General features: G+C 44.7%; 1 protein-coding gene across 3 annotated transcripts in view; it reads right to left on the bottom strand.

Annotated features, from left to right (window-relative positions):
• Window positions 1–23587, bottom strand: part of SMAD3 (SMAD family member 3) — a 70973-nt gene that overhangs the window by 23169 nt on the left and 24217 nt on the right. Inside the window, exon 1 of one of the 3 annotated variants that reach the window (XM_088172706.1) lies at window positions 5982–6002. The exons of the other annotated variants lie outside the window; for them this stretch is intronic. The gene's annotated coding sequence lies outside the window, so the exon portion shown is untranslated. Of the gene's footprint in view, window positions 1–5981; window positions 6003–23587 lie in introns of those variants that run through there. 3 annotated transcript variants of the gene reach the window in all.

Raw genomic sequence — 23587 nt, 5'->3', positions numbered from 1 at the left:
GAGAGAACATTTTCTCTGAATGTGGGAAATGTTATTCCTGCTCCTCCCAGTCTCCACCAGCACGTGGACATGGTGGATTTGGCTTGAGCAGCTGAGGTGGGGCATTAACACAAAATGTGTTTGACTTTGGGGTTATTTCCAAGGATGGGGCTCTCCCTACATTCCCCAACAACAAAATTCCCAAAGGGCTCCTCCTGCCATCACCCCAGGCTGTGCCCACAGCACACAAAGAGCTGGAATTCTCTGCACTCTTATCTAAAAAGAGACTTTTTTTACAATGACAGAGCCATCTGGTTTATTTTCAAATCCAGCATCCTCCCCCTCTCCCCTCTATAAGAGATAAGGTAAAAGCAATGATTTTTTTTCCCCAAAGCCCTGGGGGTTTCATTGGGTTTTTCTGGTTGGGAAATCTCACCTCAGGTTCCACATTGAGGGATTTGGGACAAAACTGAGAACAAGGGCAGCTCCACTTCCTCCTGCCCCAAAACTCCTGGAGCATTTTCCTCAGCCCTCGAGGAATATTTTCTCCCAAGGAACAAAACTCCTGGTGGGATGGGACAGGAGCTGAGAGGAGCCAACCCTGCTCTGCTCAGGGCAGCCCAGGAGTGACCCCAGCATGTGTCCCATGGGCAGAACCATCCCATAATAAACTCCAGGGCACACAAACCTTCTCCTGGTCCTGCTCTGAAGCACGGGCTGATCCCAAACCATCCAAGAGCTCAGCACATGCATTAGACTTCATGAAAATGAATCCTAAATTTCCCCTGGGATGCTGAATTGTTCCTCCCTTTTACCTTTCCTTGAACCAGCCTGGGCTGAGCAGCTCTCCCTGTACAACTGCCTCCATACATTTATTATTCCATAGTATTCAACAGCATTTCTTTTGAAATTACCAATTTCTTTTTTTTTCCCCAAATTTTAGTAGAGTTGTTCTCTAAAAAAGCAGCTATTTTGTCATCCAAATATTCCTACACTGCACGAAGTCCTTGAGAACCAAAACCCACCTTTAGGATGGATCCATCCTTAAAAGCCATTTCCTAGGGATATTTATCACACCAAGCTGCCTCTCCAAAGCCAAATTCTGCTCAGAGAGCAAAAGGCAATGGTGAGGCTTTAATGGCAAAACCAGAGACGGGAGGGAAAAAAAAAATGACAGAAACATCGAAGTTTTATTTTTAAACAATCTGTCTGAATTAAACAGGAGAACATTGCACAACCTGAATTTGATTTCCAGGCCTGATTGGAGTTTTTTTTTTCCTTGCTTGTTTGGGGTTTGTTTTTGTTGGGGTTTTTCTGTTGGGTTTGTTTTGTGGTTGCTTTTTTTAACCGTATTTAATTTGTAAGATCCTGGATTGCGAAACACAAAAAACCCACCCCACGTTCTGAAAGGTTTTGGTTATTTTATTTGTTCCTCTTTGAGCATTTTTGCAGCTATCTTTAGATGGATACTGAAACTCTTCCTTGCACCAATTCTCCTGCTTTAAAAGCAAAGCTGAAATCAGGGGGTGCAAAAACCAGGAGTGCAAATTAAGGAAAGCGATCTAAGCAATCAAGGTTGGAAAAATTCAGATTTACTCCATTAGAGATCCAATCCCTTCCCCATCAGTTTTATATCCCTGTCATTAATCTTGCAAAAGAGCAAAATGCCTGAAAAACTCAAATATCCAGTAACACCAACATGTGCAAAAAGGCAGAAGGAAAAAAAAAGAAAAACCATCAGGAAGAAAAAAAATGAAATTATTCATTTAAAAAACCACGAGCAGGAGCTGGTTTGTAAACCCATGACTAATAAGTTGCCAGTTGCTCAAAAACTCACCAAGAACTGTGGCCACAGGCTGTGATTTTCTCCTGAACACAAAACATGGTAAGTAGTTCCTTACAGGCCCTGCATCTGGGCTACAGAAGGAAAATTAGCATTTATTCTTGTAGCAAAATCTGGCATTTGTGTGCAGAGCTCTGTAATATCCACAGGGCTTCACTGAGCAGTTGGATAAAATCTCAACTTTCCCTCAACAGCAGCCAAATCAACGAAAGGGAATTTAAAAAAAAAAAAAAAAATTGACCCACACAGCACATTTGTAAGTCCAAAGCTGATCCTTTGCCATCTCTTTCCCCTCAATTTGCTCAGAAATTTTCCAATTTCTGGGGCACTTTTAACAGTGCTGTCATTCAAGGTCTGGAAATAGAAATTCCCTGTGTCAAGCTGAGGTTTGCAATGCACTGCCAGAAAGGAAACTAATAATTAACACTCCTGTTTAAAAATGTATAGAAGAGTAAAATAATTAAAAAATGTGTAATTTATCAACATCTCTCCATAGAAAGGGAAAGTTTTGACAATCTTGAAATGAATGGAGTTAAAGGATTTTCCCCAAGCAAAAAGAGAAGTTTGTGGCAGAGCCAAGGGCAGGAGAGAAGAATGAATCTGTCCCTCACTACTGGCAATGACCACCCCTATTTTGTGCTGCTACCTCTCTCATCTGGATTTTTTTCTTCCCACTAAAATCCTCTTTAGGATTTGGGAGGAAACCACACATCCTTTACAAAACAACCCACAGCACCAGGTAAAGATTTTAAAGGTAAAGAGAAATTCACGTTTTTCTTCTGGTGCTGCAGAATTCCTCTGCTCAAGCCTCAGTTTGCAAAGGAGCTGCTAAAAGCAAAATTCTCAATATCTCTGGTGGAAATTATTTTTTACCTGCCTTTTTCCATCCCAGTCTTTGCAGCCTCCCCTTCCCCCCTCCACTCCAGCCCTGGGAGTTGATGTCAGGATCAGATTATGACAGCATGAGTCATTTATTAAGATTCCAGTAAGCTCTTTAGCAGGTGCCTTGAGACCGTATTTTTCAGAGTCTAATTTCACATTCAGACATAAGTACATTTTATTGGTTTACCATAAACTCTCTGCCCATTGTTGCCTCTCTCACCCTCTGCTGCTCCAGGATCCACAGAGCCCTTTCCACTCCCAGTTTAATTCAGATTTCTTTAAAGCTGTGGAAATATCTCATTTTCTCATATATCATCAACTATTTTTTCTCCTGTATTTTTTACTGATCTCTGTTATTTACACTCCTTCTGTTTCTGTCCCAGCTACAGGATTATTGGTTGGTGGCTACCAAATCCAGCTCCCTCTCCTCTATTTTTAGCCATTTTGTAATTTTATGCCCCTCCATTTCTTTCAGCTCCTCCTTTTCCTGATAGCCAGGAGCACAGCAAACAAATAAAATCCTCCAGACACCCAAGAACACACACCCTCCTAGCCCAGAAAGGACAGAATATATCCTAATGTTTAATTAAGGCTTAATCATAAACCCACTTCCAAACTTCCTAATATACACTCCGATATTTCTGCCTTTTCTCTACAGAAAATGAGGGGGAGAAATGGAATTTGAGGCTGTTTTTTTTTTTTTTAAGATAATTGCATCCCTGGTACCTCTAAATGTGAAACCCAGTTTTTCTGAGCAGACCTGGTCCTTTATTTATTTCAGCAAAGTTGATTGGCTCAAATCTGTGTCAGACTCATAGAAATTTATTTGTGCTTGAGCCTTAAGGGTGCAGGGAGTGGACACAGGAGAGATTTCTGAACGTGTCTTTTTGAAAAGCCATTTATCAGAGCTCGTCATTTCTTCCCAGAATCCCAGATTTAACTCCAAAGCTGAAATCCAAAAACCCAACACACTTTCATCCAAGAAAAGCAGCAACTTCCCCTCTTCCCAGGGGATTCCAGGCATCCGTGTGCTTGGATGGGCAGGGCACTTTCATCAGGACAAAAGGGATGGATGGAAATGCCAAGGAAATTCAGATTATCTTCCATAACCCTGAGTGCATCCAAAACAAAAGCATTTCAAGGAAGACTGGATTATTGGAGCACAAAAGGAAGAAAAAAGGCAAAAAAAAGCTGCTGTAAAACTCAAGTTATTCTGTCAGCCTCCACGGTACTTAACACTGATTTACATTTAATATCTAGTTTCTATGTGCATCTTCTTGATGCTGTAGGGAAAAAAAAAATGTTCCTATTTTCACTGAAATCGAGAGAGAGTTCTGCAAATCATCATCAGCTGTTGATATAACCCAGATAAACCAGAGCAAGAGGACCCAGGAAAGAAAGGAGAAAGAAACTTGTGCTTCACAGTGTTTGGACAGAAGCCTCACACCAAGAACTGCTGCCCCAAATATGTGTGTGCTAACAAAAACAAAAGGCATTATCAGAGGGAGTGTGGAAAAATGACATTTTTAAGACCTTGGGCCTCCCCTTCACAATAAATACAATTCCCAGTGCCTTCAACAGAACCTTCATATAAATACCAGAGTCAGAACTGGCTCCTCAGACAAATGTTTGTGCATTCTATCAAGTTGGGACAAAGCCAACATTTCTTATGGAAACATTTCTGGTGGTCCTGGACAAAGAACATGTTTACTTTATAGCAGATATAGCTAAAAATACATTGTGCTCCAGCCTCCAATTATCTTGTTTGGAATAGTTTGAGGCTACTCGAGGTTCGTTGCTGTTATTTTCTTTATTATACAGTGAAAATGTTGCTGCTTTTCCTGTAATTTGAAAAGCAGCTATTTCCAGGTTTGCCCATCTGTGTTTGGACCTCCCCCGCATGGATAATGAGATCCAGGGTGAAATTTTCCAGAGTTCCCATCTCCCATTTTCAAAAGCAGCTGAAGGCAGAGATCAATGCTCTGCTGGAATTACAGAGGCCTTTTTTCCCTCCATGCCACTGGCTCTGTGTTCCATTGCTTTTCAAGCTGGGTTAGCAACCACTCAAATATGTAATTATTTGCACAACCAGTAGCAATTAACAGCACACCACAAACAAGGGGAGCTGGTCCCACAAACTTCCTCCAGCCCCTCCTCAGGGATGTCCTTTGGGATCCATCCCACACGTGCTCAGATGAGGGGATTTGGTCTCCCTTTAAATAAAACCCAGTTGGTTACAAAAAAAAAAAAAACAAAAAACCCAAAACTTTCTGGGTTCCTTTATCAGCCTCTCCCCTTTTTCCCAAAGAATTATTTCTCCATCTCTCCATTCCAAAGGAGCTTTCCCAGCTCCAGCATGGCAGTGAATCAGTTGTGGGTGAATCATTTCCCATGTGCAGATTCCCACAGGCTTTCCCCCCTAATCCTGATGACACAGAATGACCCAAACAAACCCTGGAGTTTCCACCAGGAGTTTTTCCACCAGGACTTAACACAAAGGTGTGTGCTAAAGTGAAAAGGGGATTGGAAGAAGGCTTTTAATTAATTTGATATTATTTTTACATTCTTATTTTATTAATTTTAGTTAATTTTACAATTCTGAGCTCGTGAGTCACAAGTGATGCAGGAGAAATGCAGCCCCAAAAGAGCAGGATGTCCCCAGGGAGCACTGCAGATTTCAGATGAAATGGCTCATTAAAAGCTCAAACCAGTTAATATTTTACAGTCTCTTCTCTCTGTAAATACCAGTGAAATCAGAGCCCGGGTGTGTTTGGAGGAAGCACTTTGTAAACTCCTCTTTCTCATAATCAGCTTTTACAACACCTCTCAGGAGGCTCAGGGCAGACAGGAGGTGCTGCTGCTTTTGGGATTATTATTCTGATTTGGGAGCTGGTTCTGTACAATAACAAAAAAAAGGTTATTTGGACCAGAGAGGTGGTAAAAATTTCAGCTGAAATATTTTTTTTTTTCCCCCCACCTCAAACTCTTAGCAGCAAAAAGGAAATTGTGTATGGGGCCCACCTGAGAGTTTCCTTTCTTCCTGTGATTCTCCAGAGCAGGGGCAAGGGTTGTTTTCAGGCTGCAGCAGAAGTCACTCCCTCTGCCACCCCCTCCAGCCAAGATAATTATCTTATTCATGGAAGCCAAATTCTACCTCCCTAAATTACAGATTATGTTAAAAAAAAAAAACAAAAAAACCTGAAAAACTTTGAGAAAAGGAAGGGGAAGAATTTCTTATCTTCCCCATGCTGCAAGACACAAGGAATTCTCTGCTTACCAAAAATGTGATTTTTCCAGGGTGTTGATGTCTGGATGCACCATTTCCCTCTCTCCTTCACTCTTCCCTGCCCTGGTGCTCCAGGAGTGAGGATGTCTAATTCCAAAGAGCTCTGACTAATGCAGGATGTGTGGGAGAGCAGCTCCATGAATAAGAGCTCTGCAAAGCACCAGGATCACGCTAAGTCACTCTTATCACCCAAACAGGATCTCCAGAATGTGTGTGTGTGTGTGTTCCTGTGAGGGTTTGGTCATTGCTATTGCTCCCTGGAAATCCAGCTGGGGTGACAGAAAATGCAGCAGGAAAAAGCAAGTGGTTGAAATCAACATAAATATCTTATTTTTATGTAAATGTCAGTAGCAATAAAATCTTGACGCAAGAAGTGATTAAAGAACAGTCCAAGAAAAAAAAAAAAAAAAAAAAACAGCATGAAAACAGGTCACCTTTCAACCACCACAGGACACAGAACTGTTCCCAAATGAGATGTTTTTCAAAAGTTTTCCATGAGGTGTCCATTACGAACAGCTGAAAATATCAACTGCATCCAAACTCACATTTAAGGAACAGAGAGCCATTTCAGATACCTTTCCTGCTGTCAGCTCCCCCTTCCCTCCCTCCTAACTCCAAAGAATATTTGATATTCACGTCCTGGGAACCTCACTGGATAAATGCTTAAACATTGAGCTTGAACCAGATCTGGAGTTTGCCAAGGAGAGGGAATGAGGAGGGAAGCAGAGCCACAGGTAAATATTAGTTTGTACTTGAAAAAAAGCAGAGCACATTTTAAAGCTGCTTTTGATTTTCATCGACCTCACATCGTCCTCTGTCAACCACTGGAATGCCAAGGTGACACAGGGAGGACAAGCACCTGGTGTCTCTGGCAGCTGCTCCAGGGGGGACAGTGACACAGCCAGGCAAATGATGGGAAATGGCCATGAGAATTCCAGAAACAAGGCATGTTTTTTCTTCCTAATTTCCTTTCTGGCCCCTCCTGGCTGGTGCCAGGCACTCCGGAGGTGGGCTGGGCTCTGTGTGTGGTTCTGGCACTTTCCAAAGGGGCAGGGAATGCTTTTTGGGAATGCTCTCCTCCTCCCTGCCCCCACACAGGCCTCACACCTTCCTGGGCAATAATGCCACATAAAGGCTGGAAGTTCTTGGAAGCCACAGGAGAGATCCCACCTGTCCTGAAGCAGGAGCCCAACACCCTCTGCTGTGCCCTGAATGGGAATCCAGAGAACAATAAACAATTCTTTCAAATCCTTCAGTGTTTTCAGCATTCTGCAAGTGCACAAATAGATCTGTTCATCTCTGTGGTGCAGCCAGGAGGAGAGGGACCCCAAAACTCTGTGTGACAGCCAACACCAACATCCCAGCACTGTGATGTCACCATGAGACCCACACCAACATCCCAGCACTGTGATGTCACCATGACACCAACACCACCATCCCAGCACTCTGATGTCACCATGACACCAACACCACCATCCCAGCACTGTGATGTCACCATGAGACCCACACCAACATCCCAGCACTGTGATGTCACCATGACACCAACACGAACATCCCAGCACTGTAATGTCACCATGACACCAACACCAACATCCCAGCACTGTAATGTCACCATGACACCAACACCAACATCCCAGCACTGTGATGTCACCATGACACCAACACCAACATCCCAGCACTGTGATGTCACCATGACACCAACACCACCATCCCAGCACTGTGATGTCACCATGGCACCCACACCACCATCCCAGCACTGTGATGTCACCATGAGACCCACACCAACATCCCAGCACTGTGATGTCACCATGACACCAACAGCCCAGCACTGTGATGTCACCATGACACCACCATCCCAGCACTCTGATGTCACCATAACACCAAGACCACCATCCCAGCACTGTGATGTCACCATGACACCACCACCATCCCAGCACTGTGATGTCACCATGACACCACCACCATCCCAGCACTGTGATGTCACCATGACACCAACACTGCTTGCTCCAAATCAAAGTTCTGGAGAAGTTCTGAGCAAGCCAGAATCACTCTGCAGATGAAATGCAGACAGGAGACCCAGGAGCACCACCCAGCTCCTCTAAACCAACACAATGAGGCACAGAGGGGTAACTCTCAATTATGGCCTTTTTCTGTCTCCTCTGGAGCACAAAATTCACTTGCTGGGTGCCTGGTGACTCAGAGAACAGAGGGATTTCCACTGAATCATCCACATGGTTTTAAGCACCCTCCAGGTTGTGTTGATGGGAGATGTCTCACTACCTACACCTTCCCTAAATAATGTCCAGGGCAAGAGAGTGAGGGACACAGCACAGAGCAAGGATGCAAAAGAGCAGGAATAATCTGGGAATACCTGGAAGCTACAAAAAGGAATAATGGGCAAACACAGACAGAGCAGCACTGCTCCCTACCACAGCATGTGAACATGGACTGAAACTAAACAAAGATAGGGAAACAATGGGATAAGTCACAAATATTTGACTTCACAAGTCAAGACAGTTTTCTTTCCCCTCCCCTCGTGACTAAGCCTTTGGTCCACACACCCACTCCATCCTCAAAAAAACAACTCCGTGAAACAAATGTGATTGCTCTAAAATACACAGAGGCAATGACCAAGCAGCCTCCCCCTCACAGCACTCAGCCTCTATTTACTGAGAGTCTGCTCTGTTTGTAACAGGATCCAACTCCCCCTCTCAATGAGACATTAAACAAGTCCAACCCCTCTTCACCTTCCTCCTTATCCCATTCCCAAACCTCCAAGCCTGCAGACAACATCCTTCATCCTTCTCCCAGATGAACTTGCTGCCAGGGGAAGGACACTGCAGTGTTCAGTGTGCCAGCTGATCCCAAACCAGCCCTCAAATCCATGCCAAGGGCTGTGCCAGGGGCTCTCCCCTCGAGGAGAGCACTGCCAGCTCCATGCTCTGCCTCCCAACATCCCTGAGCACCTCAACTCAAGTTCTGTGCCGTGCCTTAACGGGTGAAACTGGCAGAGGGGAGATTTGGATTCAATATAAGGAAGGAATTCCTGCCTGGGAGGGTGGGCAGGCCCTGGCACAGGGTGCCCAGAGAAGCTGTGGCTGTCCCTGGATCCCTGCAAGTGCCCAAGGCCAGGCTGGGCAGGGCTTGGAGCAGCCTGGGATGGTGGAAGGTCCCTGCCCATGGCAGGGGGTGGTATTGGGGTGAGATTTAAGGTCCCTTCCACCCCAAACCTTTCTGTTATTCTCAGATTCTGCACCTCACCTGCATTGTGTCTCTCCGTGCTGCTGGGGGAATGGCAAAGCCCCTGCCTGCACCTGCAGCCACAAACCCGAGGTTCAGCCCCATCCTGGCACGGACTTGCTGCATCAAACCTTACTCTAGAAACTACTCACCATCCGGAACCACTGCTCCAGACCACCCCAGCAGCCTTTTTCTGTCTGATACATTTTCTTATGCAGAAGTCAAAGCAAAAAAAACCCCAAAAATCCAAACCTCTGAAGCAAGTGAAGACCTAGCCCTTCTTTTTCCTTTCAGCAATCAAAACAACTTGCCTGTCCTTGTGTCATCCCAGCTAATCTCTTCCTCCTCTCTGGCACATCAGATAAATATCTTGTTCCTCCAACCCATCAGAAAACAGAGCTGCTAAAATTATCACTGTGACCCATCAATCACCCTCCTCTCTCACACTGTCCCGTATCTTCTCACAGGTATTAAGTTCAAAACCTTGTCCTCAAGGCACTCCAGGCCCTCTTTTATAACACACTTGAGAGCTCATACCAACAGCAGCTTCTCCCAAACTCCATGTCCAGACTGGACATCCCTCACGTGCTTCCCTCTGGCTTCTCCTCCTCTCCCACCTGGGTCCCTGTCCCTGTTTTTGGCAGCTTTCAGCCATTACAGGGCTGCAGAAATTCCTTCCAGTCCTGAAGAGATGGAAGGATGATCCTTCACCAGCTCGTTTCCTTGGGAAGGCTGATTAAACTGAGAACACCAACCAGGATCACCACGATGCAAGCTGACAAAAAGGGAGCAGATAGTGCAAAATTATTGAAGTAATTAATACAGCCCATGGTTACAGTTTTCCCTGGATATTCCCAGGAGTACTGCCTTGCATCTTTGAGCCTGCCAGCTCCTCAGTACAGGGACAGTCTGTATTTCTCCCCCTCTTCTAAAGCAATAAGCACGTTCTTGGCAGCTAAATTATTAATAAGGAACAAATGGTAATTGATTTATAGATGAGCCTGGAAAAGAAGATTTGTCTTCTTCAGTCTTTTAAGTCACCATGCCCACACGGCTTTGTGCTGGTTCTATCCCCTCCAAAATGTCCCACCCAGACCTGTAATGCAGCTCCAAATGATCTGTGGTTATTGTGACCCCTTTGCCTCTGTTGTATCTGACCACAGACCAGATATTGCAAAAGAGAAACAAAGTGCTCATTGTTCCTCCTGCCTCCCTTTCTTCTCAGCCGGCAAGAAAAAGCTTAACTGGATTAGTTCTTAAGACTTTATTTTTATCCATTGTGAGTTTGTGAGAAAAAAAAAAAAATACTCATGGAAAAGATGAGTTTTGAATTCAGGCTTTGAATATGCTGAGCTTGGGGAATTAGCTCTCAGTGCTGGTGGAAAGTTCCACAGTCCTGGCCCAGGATTTCACACCAGAAGTCTCAGTCCTGCTCCTTAGAGCACGACTTTCTCACATTTCAGCTGCAGCACTTGCAGCAACAATCTGCTCTCCTGTTCTGCTGCCTGACCTGAGCATCTCTGGGATCCCCCTGCACGGATCTGGGCTCCCTTGTGAGGCAGCAGCTCCTCCACAGGCTGCTCTATTTATTGGAATTACCAGCACCACACACCCTCCCCACAGCTTTCACAACATTCCCCACAACTTGTTTGGCACCGAGGACTGAGCAGCAGCCAGCCTGTCACAAACTCAACCTTTCTGAGGCTTTACTGAAAGCAACCCAAAGTTTGTTTCTAGAAACATTATGGAGATGACATGTAAAACACACAGCACTGCTGCTTAAAGGCTGGCTGAATCCCAAACAATGGGAGCTCTTCCATGAGGCAAAAACAGACCTTCAAAGGCTTGTGGGCAAATATACTGTCACTGAATATTTTGTCATGGAAGCAAGAGCCTAAAAATACAGCAGGAGCAGATAATGCAGTGCGACAGCCCAGCACACATCCTGCCTGTGCTCTGTAAACAGCCCGATGAGAACTGGCACCATTGTACAAATCAGGCCACCCATACCAAAAAGTAGGACAGTGGTTTGTGACCAACTGCAGCCTCCATCCCACAGCCCTGTGCTCCTCCTGCAGCCTCCATCCCTCAGCCCTATGCTCCTCCATCCCACAGCCCTGTGCTCCTCCTGCAGCCTCCATCCCACAGCCCTATGCTCCTCCATCCCAGATCCCTGTGCTCCTCCATCCCACAGCCCTATGCTCCTCCATCCCACATCCCTGTGCTCCTCCATCCCACAGCCCTGTGCTCCTCCTGCAGCCTCCATCCCACAGCCCTGTGCTCCTCCTGCAGCCTCCATCCCACAGCCCTGTGCTCCTCCTGCAGCCTCCATCCCACAGCCCTATGCTCCTCCATCCCACAGCCCCGTGCTCCTCCATCCCATATCCCCTGTGCTCCTCCATCCCACATCCCTGTGCTCCTCCATCCCACATCCCTGTGCTCCTCCATCCCACAGCCCTGTGCTCCTCCATCCCAGATCCCCTGTGCTCCTCCATCCCAGATCCCCTGTGCTCCTCCATCCCAGATCCCCTGTGCTCCTCCATCCCAGATCCCTGTGCTCCTCCATCCCACAGCCCTGTGCTCCTCCATCCCAGATCCCTGTGCTCCTCCATCCCAGATCCCTGTGCTCCTGCATCCCAGATCCCTGTGCTCCTCCATCCCATATCCCCTGTGCTCCTCCATCCCATATCCCCTGTGCTCCTCCATCCCATATCCCCTGTGCTCCTCCATCCCATATCCCCTGTGCTCCTCCATCCCAGATCCCTGTGCTCCTCCATCCCATATCCCCTGTGCTCCTCCATCCCATATCCCCTGTGCTCCTCCATCCCATATCCCCTGTGCTCCTCCATCCCAGATCCCTGTGCTCCTGCATCCCAGAGCCCTGTGCTCCTCCATCCCAGATCCCCCGTGCTCCTCACCCCACAAATCCCGCTGTTTTTGGGAACAGTGGTGGGAAGCTCTGCTGGGAGTGTGGCTGGGTTGTCTCAGGAGTTGGGAGAGGTGAGGAAGGGGCACTTTGGGGTCCCATCCCTGCACCCAGAGCTGCACCAGCCCCTGCCCACAGCAGGAAACCCAGCCGGGGGATGTGCTGATTCACCACAGGGTTGTAATTCTGAAAATACTTCTCCTCCTCCTCCTCCTCCCTGCCAGGGATAGGCTGTTGGTATCTCCTCTCTCTCAGCACAAATCAAAGATAAAACATGAGTGCCCCAGGTTACTGGAATACATCATATTCTGCATTCCTTGCTCCCATTTGCAATATCTGGGCTTGAAGGGGAAAATATTTTGTTTAAAATAAATGTGGGAATGGTAAAAGCCACACCAGATTGAAAAAAGTGAGGCTCTGGGGACACAGTTCTCCAACAGAGCAAAGTGAGATGAATTTCTTGTTCTGGCACATAAAGCTTAGCTGGATTTGGTAATTAAACCCAAGTTCTCAAAATCTTCAGGTGCTTTTTAAGTGTTTTATCCTTATCAGAATTGTCCCCTTTGCTCTCAAGGCTTTTCTGTAAATACAAGTGGCAGGTCCCTGCTGTGCAAGGATACTGGAAACACTCCAGGAGTTCCAACACCACAAAGATAGATGTCAAAACTTGAAATCACGAATGCAGTTATGCATAACAGTTCCCCAAAAAAAAAAAAAAAGAACCCTGAATGAGCCTCGGGTAGAACCCAGGAGCATTCAGACAGTTTAATCTGTGCTCAGAACCTCCCCTGTGCCCAGAGCTACAGAAAGCTCTCAGCTGGAAGAGGGTGTCCAGAAAAGCAAACAAAAGCAGCTCCCCAAACCTGAAAAGTTTGTTCCTTTCCAGGAGAGCTCTGCAGCTGAACCTGTGTGTGCTCATTTGCACACGGAATGAATTCAGCAAATTCCATTCCAGCCCCTTCACACCGCTGGCTCTTGAGGATGCCCGATTGTTTGATGGCAGCACCCACTAATCCCCCGCTAAACCCCAACCAAATATCAGCCCTAATACACAAGCAGCAGGGAAGAGAAAGTCCCTGACCCAGGAATTTCCATTTACAGCAGGATGAGCAGGTAAATGAGACGGACAAACAGGAAGGAGCAGCTGTCCCAGGAGCTGTGTACCAGGGTGTGAAGTGGCTTTGTAGGGAAAAGAAATTAAAAACATCCCCATCCCATTCTTCCTGCAGCAATTAATCAGATTTCACTTTCAAAATATGAGTGCTGAAGTGCAGGTGAGCAAATCCTGGGAAATACACGGTTTCTTTTTACAGGCAGGGAAAGAAAAGAGGGGAAAATATATGCTAAGAACTAAAAATATACATTTTTCTGAAAATCAGAGTGGCATCAGGAAGGGAAATGTGTGCACGAGCAAAGCAAAGAGCACCAACCCTTTCTGCTTTCCTCTGCTGATCACCCTTGATAAATTACCATGACTCTTTGGGGGATTCTTTTAAAATCTGCTTTTTATTATTTACTCGTATTTTTTAGGAAGATAAGATTGTCTCTGCCTTTGAAACTTCCACAGGGGCCACACACTCCCACACAGAAGGATTTCACTGCTATAAAAGCTCTGGCTGCTCAGCCAGCTACTACTTAGTAATCAAAAAAGCAACATGGATGGCTACAGGAGGCACTGATATGGAAACCATGCAAAAAAAAAAAAAAAAAAAAAAAAAAAAAGTGGTATTGGGTTTTTTCGAGCACTTGGTGATAAGAATAAAAATGAAATTAAATGGGGAAGGGAAGGGAAGGGAAGGGAAGGGATGGAAAGGAAAGGAAAGGAAAGGAAAGGAAAGGAAAGGAAAGGAAAGGAAAGGAAAGGAAAGGAAAGGAAAGGAAAGGAAAGGAAAGGAAAGGAAAGGAAAGGAAAGGAAAGGAAAGGAAAGATAAAATAAAATAAAATAAAATAAAATAAAATAAAATAAAATAAAATAAAATAAAATAAAATAAAATAAAATAAAATAAAACAAAACTGAAAGGGCTGGAGCAGGGCCAGGCTGCCCAATGGGGGAATCCTTCCCTGGCCAAGGCTGCTGCATTCCTGCCTCACAAGTGAAGGTGCATCCAGTGGCTGTGTCAGGTGCTGGCTTGGCAAAAGCATTTCCTGCTAATGGGCTCTTAATTGTTTTGTGAGAGACGTGAGACATTCCCCAGAGGGCAGTGGAGCCAGCAATCCGGAATGCTCGGTGCCATTTGTCACAGGGGTGTGGGAGCAGCAGCCACCTGCTCCCCAGCCCTGCCATCCCCACCTGCTCGTGGGCCTGCAAAGCTCCAAGTGAGGTGCCCAGGGAACCTTGGCATTCCAGAAGCCTTGGAATGTGCTTGGAATGTTGGGGGGGGGGGTGGGGGGGAATTTGCTGGACTTTGTGCATCAGCTGCACTCATTGAACTGTTCCATAGAATTCCTGCATTGAGGCAGAGCTTTGCTGTGCTCAGTGAGGATGAAAGGGACTTTGAAATCTTAAAACACTGCTGTTCTCTCAGATAATGAAGTGTTTTAACAAATAAAAATAACATTTTATTTCAGCCCCAGCAGGCAGTGCTGTCTGAGGTACCTCAAGGCAACAGCTATGAATTCTGATTTAAAGGGAACATTCACCCCACTCTGCTCTAAGCCTATCTGAATAAAAGCCAACTTATTTAGCATTTTGCTTCCTGCTGCAAAATTCCACTGTTGTTTGCCTGGCCTGTGAGATGAGGAAAAACAACATGGAATATCATGTGTCACTTCCTTTTCATGCCATGCAAACCTGGGCTCAGCTCAGGGGTGGGTACAGGCACCCTCCTTTCACCTCAGCTTTCAGGCACAACAAATTAACAAGGGTGGGCCTCCACTCAAAAGCTTTCTTTAAAGCTCTGTACTCATCAAAACCCTTCAGAACAAGTTCATTTGAATGTATTTAATTTTACTTGGAGACTGATAATAGCTCGAGTGTATTGCATCATCTTCACTAGAACAGTAATGTCTTTTAAGTTTCTTTTTAGTAGCTGCCTCAGACATGCCTTAGATAATTTTGTTGGCCAACTGAGGACTAATGCAAGACATATTCTATGAATAAATGCATTTCCAGAGCCTCAGTCTCAGAAGTTGATTTTGCAAATGGCCAATGAGAGCTGCCTGCTTTGAAGTGTTCCTGGAACTTAAACCACTGATCAAATTCTACCAAAAAAAAGGCTCAGAGAAATGTTACTTCAGACTGGGTTTATCTTTCCTATAAATGCAAACTACTGCATTAAAAACAGAACTTTCCCCTATTAAATGTGCACTTTCACAGCTTGGGAGTATTTAACTGAGGTGCTTAAAGTCAACATTTCATTTTCTTTCTTGGAAGAGTTGAAAAAACCTAAAACCAAAGTTTTCACTGGATGGAAAAGGTAACTCCAAATATCTTTTCCTTAAAAATAAAGGATGAATTTGCACGAGCCTGTGTGAAGGACCCAGTGACACAAAGTTAACCCCACTCCAGCCTGCTTTGCTCTAAAAATGATTTCCCAGCCAGGATCCTCCTGGTTTTGCCTTATCCAAAAGGCTCCTGATGTTTCCTCCGTGCCTGAGGATTCAGAGATTTCTGCCCTGCTGTTGGAAATCATTGCACAAGGTCCATGGGAATGGGAAAAAAAAAAAAAAAAAAGACTTTTTGAGCTCTGTGGGAGCCTCTGGGCACTGCCCAAACCCCCGAGCAGGGCATTTACTCTCTTGTTTCAACACATTTAATTTGATTGTCCATCTCCTGAAGGAATCCTGGCCCAAAATGGCCAAACCCGGCTGGGTTTGTGCTTCACCAGTGCAATCCCAGAGCACTCTGCCCAAAATTCAGCAGAAAATGCATCAGGTTCATCTTATCTAAAAAACAGCCTGGTTGGTATTTTGGGGAGGGAATAGCCAGTGGAGCTTGGTCCACACAAAGATTAATTTTATTTCTTTTCTGAGATTATTTTGCTCTGTTTTGTCACAACATTAAACCTCTTTGACTTATACTTTACACAGAATGTTTACAACATGTGTGGGTAAATTTAGTGATATATATCTATATCTATATATATATATATATATATATATATTTTTCAAACTTGATTCATTTCACCCAGAGATTCCTTTTTCAACAGTAAAAAATCCCAGCATTTTCCATATGCACAAAGCTCCAGAATGGCATTGCTGGCTGATGTTAATGCACAGCGAGCATTGCTTCAAGGAGAACCTTAAAAAAAAACAAAAAACCAAAAAAAAGCACCAAGGGAAGCCACAAAAATACAGCAAAGATCAGAAGTGCCTCCCTTTAAATCAGCAGACATTTCAAAGAAAGCACACAATGGTGCTGCCAGCTCGCTCTCGATGGAACATTTTGTTTCAAAAAGCTGTTTTACAACCAGGCTGGGTTTTTTTTCTTTTCTGTGTTTTTTTTTTTTTTTTTTCTCCTCATCAGGATCACAGGAATCCTCAAGACACCCGTGCTGAGAAGTGTCAGCACTGCACCAAGAGGCTTCAAAAAGAGGATGGGAGGCTTTCAAACACCTCCCCAGGGAAAAGGCACCTGGGCTTTTTTCCAGGAGTGGTGCAAGAGTGCTGCTACTCCACCTCTGATGGCATTATTTATTATTCCTTGGGCACATGGCTTTGCTGCTCTCATTTTGCTGTGGTTTTCCTAACATTAGGTTTTTATAGGAGAGTTTTTTGCAGTAAGTTTGTGGGAAATGACATCATCAGTCCCTCGGTTCAATCAGTTTAATACAGAAAGCTGCCTTCAAAAGAGCTTTTAAAATACTTTTTTTTTTTTTTTTTTTGGATGGTTCTTTAGGATTTGAAAAAAAAAAAATGCTAGTGCATCCAAGGCTGTAAAGTTACATCAAGAGCTTCCAATTCAAACATCTGAACACTGATCCATATTCATTCTCTGTGCTGCTAATTAACCACAAGCTGATTTCCTTCAGCATGGTGTTTATTTTAGAAGTGTGGCTGTCCAGGATCCACCTTCCAGAACCCAGCACTAACCAGGGTCCACACTGGAAAAAATTCCCATGGAATCACTGGTTTGGCTTCTGCCAACAGCACAAAAGGCAATGGGCTCTGGAAGTCTCCACTCAGAAAAAGTGAAATATTTCTCAAGTAGATGATAATGATAATTTAGGAGAATAATCAGGAATTTTTAGGAACAGAGCAGAAGCTGAAGAACAAGGAGAGGCAGCTTTCCTGTGCCTCTTGTCACAGATTGTCCCCAAAAAAAGCAACTAAACCCCAAGGGAGCAGCGAGTTCCAGAGGAGCCCTGTGGGACAACATCTGGAACAGGAAAAAGGCACAAAGGAGCAGGGACAGGAAGGCTCGAGGCACAATGGGCTCTTTTTTAAAATAAACGATAAAACGGCACAGAAAGGACAAATCTCAGTGCTGGGCAAGGGGTTTTGGAGATGAGGTAAATAAAATTAATCTGAGCTACCTCGAGAGGGTGTGAAAGGATCCCACTCACTGCTCTGCCAGTTCACTTCTCTTTATTCTCCACGTGATATTAAACATTCCTTCACAGGAAAAAGCTCCCATGCAGGATGCAGAAACAGAGCACACTTCTAAATAACCATTGCTGGGTTTGCTTTGTTTCCTTCACAGCAAGAATTGCTTTTTAAATGGCATTTTGTGATCTTGATGGCTGGGAATGAAGGGTGATAAATGAAGGTCAGTGTCACTATGAGCTTAACTGGTACTAAAGGCTCAGCAGGCAGCAGTTACAGAATATTCCAAGCTGGAAGGAACCCACAAGGACCACTGAGTCCAACTTTTAATTAAATGGCTCTTATGGGTGGCATAATACCAAAAATATCAAAGTGTATGTTCTCCATTGATGAAAAAAATGCACATTTCCAGTCACCGTGCCCCAAAGTCACAAAGTAAAAGCAACTTGCTTTGCCAAAAAACCAAACCCAAGCCCCCAGAACAACAAACAGAGAACAAATCTTGTGAAAAAATTGATGGTTTGACCTTGTCAAAATTGTGGGCTGCACGTACTCACCACTCCTTGTGGGACCACATTCCCAAAGAACAAGCTCTCCTTCATGTGGGGTGTTACCGATTTAAATGATTTAGAAAGACTTTTTTTTTTTTTTTTTTTCTCTCCTTGTTCTTTCTCCCACCAATTGTTCCTCGTGTTTTGGTTCTGTTTATGCAATCAAGGCCTTTCTCTCTTAACCACGACCCAACTCCAGCTCCATTGAACATTTGGGTTCTGTGTTATTTGTGGTGGGCAGGGGAGCACAGGGCTGGCTTTCAAACTGGCAGAAATCCCATACAGAGCTTTGGGACACTCCTCTCCCCCCATTAAATTGAATTAAAGTGTGTTTCTTGTGATCCTTTTTTTTTTTTTTTTTTTGCCAGAAGCCCTACTCTTGCTGCAGCAGTATCACTAAGGATGGCTTTTACACCGTGATAAATTAATTAACATTTAGAAGTGATATAAAGTTATACTGGCAGGCTGTTTAGTCACCTTGGAGAACATCACTAAGGCACAACACTCTGCAGTAAAACTCAGCTTTTTGGGGACATTTCCAAGCTTGGTTAAACTATTAAAGCAGGTTGGAGCTGCCCAGAAGCCAGAGCAGCACAGAACCAGGGCAGTTGGACTGGAGAATCTCCAGAGTTCCCTCCAAACCCTGTGGGATTCTGGAATTTTCTTTTCAGTGAGTCCCAGAGCTCCAGAGCAGATCCCCACTGCTCCCTGAGGATCCTTCTGCCCCCCCTGAGCTGCTGAGAGAGGGAGAAGGGTTCTGCTGGGGCAGGGAATGATCACTGTCCCTGCTTTCTGCACCAGCTCAGCTCTGGTTCCCCAGCAGGCAGGAGCTGCTCAGATCCAGCAGAGCCTTCCTTTTCTCACCCCTTCCTGGTGCTGTCACAGCCTGGTCCTGCCCATCTGTGCACGACAAAAATGCCATCTGAAGTGTCAGATCTGCACTGGCAGAGGTGCAGCCAAAACATCACATGGCTCTGGGGAAACTCCCACAACATTTAGTGGTAAATCAGGACACAGGCTGATAAAAGAGCCTCTGTGCTGGGAGGATACCCTCCCATGAGGCAGAGTAATACAAAATAATTGACCAAAATTATCTGAGTGAAGTCACTGAGAGACCAAACACTTCACCAAGAAAATTTCAAAAATACTCGTGACTCCAAAATTTAACTCATGGCTTTACTTCTTTGCCTTAAAAATACCTTACCAATAAACACATTTACCCACTGCTCTTTTCCTCCTCCTCATCTGCCCATGATTCTTGGCAAGACAAATTTTGATTCCTTTTCTCCTAAGAATTTGGATTAATTTCTTTTTGGGGAAAAAAAAAACAAAAAAAAGTGAAGTTCAAAGTAATCCTGCTTGATCATCCTCAAGCAAGCTGCAAAGTATCCAATGCTTTTCCAAATGCTAACACTCCTGCTGGCACACCTTGACACATTATTTGGGATTTTCCACCAGATCAATCCTACTTGAGCCACTCTAGGAAGCAGTTTGGGTTTTAGGTCAGCCCTCTCTGCAGTTTGGGGATGCTGCAATGCAGCCTCTGCCCCCTGCTCCATCCCCAAAAAGAAACATTGCTCACCACGCTGAAATTCTACACAAGGTTTTCAAGAGCATTCAATTTTTCCCTTCTTGCACCATTACACAACTTAATGCCCACAATAACCTGAGAAATAAAAGTTTTATCTTAAATGTAATTATGCAATTCTCTGGCTCCCATTTCATCACACAAGTCCATTTCTGATACACTCTCACTCACTTGTCTCAGTGCCCCAGGGCTTGATTTGCTCCATTTCAAAGCAAGGAAACTGAGGCACAGGGACACTCACAGACCTGCAGGATGACAAGAACAAAAGTGCAACTCTCCCATTTCTCTTGTGCCACATGTGTGTTCTTTGAGAAACTAACTGCAACAAGAAATAATAATAAACTTTATCTTATATCTGGCAATGACAAGACAGGAAATTCTTCATAATAACTTACAGCACGAAGATTAACATTTCTTACATATATTCGATTGTAAAACACACATGTCTAATATTTCCCCTGGTTGTTAGAGCCCTCCTGCATAAACCTTGGAGAAGTGTGTTTATGTGCAATGCTGACATCCTTCTCCCAGCACAGCCACTCCTGCTGCATCAGCCAGAGCCCAGGACAGACACAATCCCCAAAAACAACTCTCCTGCTCCTCTCTGCAGACTTAGGACTTGATCCAAAGCTCAGAAGGAGTTTGGGAAATGCACACAGGCTTTGGATCAGACCAGTCATGTCTGTGTATAGATTTGCTTATGATAACTTAAAAAAAAAAATCATTAAAAAAATCTTCTCACAGTCCAGGGCTTCCACGTCATTCCCATGTTGCTCCAGCAGTGAATTCTGTAGATTGCCTTTGACCAGTCACCCTCTCTGGGTCTCTCCCAGGTCACTGGGAAAATGAAATACTGACTCCTCCCTTGCAAATGTTCATGTCTCTATCCCATCTATTCTATGTGGTTTGGCAGAACCAAATACATTTTCAATGAGTACGCAGTGAGTCTTTACGGCAGCAGTCTCTCATTAATTGGCTGCTATTTAAAAAAAAAAAAAAATTCTTTTGGAGTGTCTCTTGTGGGAATTCCATGTGCTCAGGCTGTGCAGGAGGCCTCCAGTGTTACTCAGAGGAGAAGAGCTCCACTGGAGCTTCTCCAAGAAAGCAAACACAAAACCAAATTGAAGTGCCCACGTTGCAGCTTCACACTTCACCAAAAAAACCCTTCCCCTTCTGCTGACAAACAGCACGATTTGCCCTCCAAGGAGTCAGAAAACACACGAGGAGCACAGCCAGAGTGAAACCACAGGGCTTGGGCAACCTCTGAGTGGCACCACTGAAACCCAGGAGCTCGTGGGTCTGCAGAACCAAGGTTAGAGCAGAAGGACAAGGGGAAAAACTCTCCCCAAGATCCTTTCCACCCACCTGAGCACATTCCCCATCCAACACCTCCAAAGGCACCTGGCTGCCAAAAGCTGAGGCTGCCCAGGTTCTCTCCACAGGGGGATTTCCCTCCTTTCTGAGTCAGTGACTCCAAATTACCCAGCCCCGACCTCAGGGGTCCGGAGCAGCTTCACTTTTGCACCCTGAGTTACTCATGTGCAAATTCCAGCCCAGGCCACAAACACCTCTGCACCTTTTCTGGGCTGCCCTGGGGTTTTGGGGTTTTCTGGTCAGCCAAGCACATCAGGCTGCAGGCACAGCTTCCTCTGAGAAGGATTTAGCTGGAAGATTTTTAACCATTTTAACAGCATTAGCGAGGAATATCCCCATCAATTCTGGGAAAACCAAAACAACACTGGAAGTGACAGCAGCCACCAAAAGCAGAAGGGATCTTATGGCTTAAAAAAAAACCTCTGGGACTTGCAGGAGTGACAGGGAAGTTGAGGTTTTTGCCAGAACAGAAGAAATAGGGAGGTTCCCAGCATGGAGCTGCAGCCCCAGGGGTGAACACAAGGAGGAAGAGAAGGGAAGAAGCTGCTCTGGTGGGTCCAAACATCCCCATCTCATCACACTGGGGTGACACTGCAGGGATGGCAGGGAGCTCGTGTCCCCTTGCAGCCTGCTCCATGGGCTGGGAATAAAGCAGCTGGCACACATCTCCCCCCAGGCTGCCAGGACACAAGCAAACACTCAAAGCTCTGATTAAAAACTCCTCCCGAAGCCAAAAGTGCAAAGAGCTGTAGCACCTGTGAGAAAGGCAACACTCGTTAATTCCAGAATTTCCCAGCTTGTTAAGCGCTGCATTCCTTGACAGTATTTCAAACGCAGGGCCAGAACACATCAACATCTGTAATGAAACTCCTAACTAGCAAAAAAAAAACAACCCACTGAAAATCCTCACACAAAAACCTAGATAGCACAACAAGAATAAGGAAAAAAAAACATCAAATCACCTGCCACGAAGATGGAGTAGAAAGTTTAATGGTGTTTAATAAGAAACATGTACCGAGTGAAGTGATTTATGGCTTAAAAGTCTAAAGGCTTAGAGGAACAACAGAGTAATAACCTCCACAGGAAAGATATTTTGCTCATATACCTTCTCTGGGGAAAAAAAAAAAGCAAACAGAAAACCTCTAAGTTTAAGGATACTTTTACTTTTCTGATAGGCATCATCTAAATAGGCACATATAAAATTATTTCAGAGCTTGGATGCATAAAATGATGATTTTCAAGTTGGTTTTTTTTCTCCCAGCATTGTACAAACTATACAGGGAATAACTTCAATTTTAAATAGGGTGCCAGTAACCTTCCTCTTCCTGTTCTGCTAAAGCCTCTCTAAAAATTGGATAATATTACATAGAAATTGTGTTGCAATTCCTAGGCACGTCAGGGTCAGATAAAGTTCACTCTTCCCTTTGAACTTTCTTGCCTCTGTGGGCCATAGTCAAATTCTCGGTGTTATTTTAACATGGTTTTTAAAGTTTAATTTCCTTTTTGTGGCTTTGCGTTATTAACATCATTGACGTTAAAAGCGATAGGCAGCCCCTTTTCATCTCTCAGAAATCAGGGAAATATTTGTGGATTCCTCTCCCCCCCACAAACAAAAATTAATTAAAAACTTGCCTCAACGACCCTCTGTAGCTGCTGCACGGAAGTCAAGAAGAGGAATCCTTTTCTCTCCAGTGGAATTGGGATTTCTCGAATCCACTTTTGCCAGGATGTTTAGCAGAGCAAGGACTCGGTGTCCAGCTTCACCCAGAGCATCCTGAACAATTTCCCTTTTTGCTTCAGCCTCATCCAGAGTGCCCTGAATTGCTTCCATTTGGGTCTCAGGCTCGGTATTTGACACATCATTTAAAAGAAGCAAAGCCAAGCCCGGTTTTAAACAATTCTCACTGTTGGGGCACAGAGGAACCAACCAGACCAGCAAAGATTTGGAAGGATCTGTTTCACATCAACATCACCTCTACCCCCCTCCCTAAAACTTTTTGTGCCCTTCTGGGAGCTGCTGCACTGATGGAGTTTGGATTTTGTATTTTTATTTTTTTATTTTTTTCCCAAAGCCTATTATTGGATTCTACATCCTAGGATGCTTCTTTTGGGATCTAACACCGAGTTAAGGCTGGGAATTCTGGACACCTGGTTGAGAACAGCAAGAAATGTTTGATGCAGAGGAAGTATCTCAGTGACCCAAGCACAGGGATTAACCTCAGCCAGGCATGGAGCACTGAGCTTTGCTTTTTAAAGCAAATCAACAATAAGCAAATAAAGCGTTTAAAAACCAAAGTCAGCTGGAAAATAAAATTCCATCCTCAAAACAGGTTCTATGCCTAACCTGCTCTTTGTTATTTCATGTAGAACTTTATATCCTCATTCCATATTAATGCACTGAAGTAACCTGAAAAAATCAGGTCAGCAGAGTGC

Source organism: Sturnus vulgaris, chromosome 13 (assembly GCF_052056855.1).
Source record: "Sturnus vulgaris isolate bStuVul1 chromosome 13, bStuVul1.hap1, whole genome shotgun sequence".
Lineage (NCBI taxonomy): Eukaryota > Metazoa > Chordata > Aves > Passeriformes > Sturnidae > Sturnus > Sturnus vulgaris.
The sequence above is the reverse complement of the archived record's forward strand: the minus strand, read 5'-3'. Positions and strand labels throughout refer to the sequence as shown.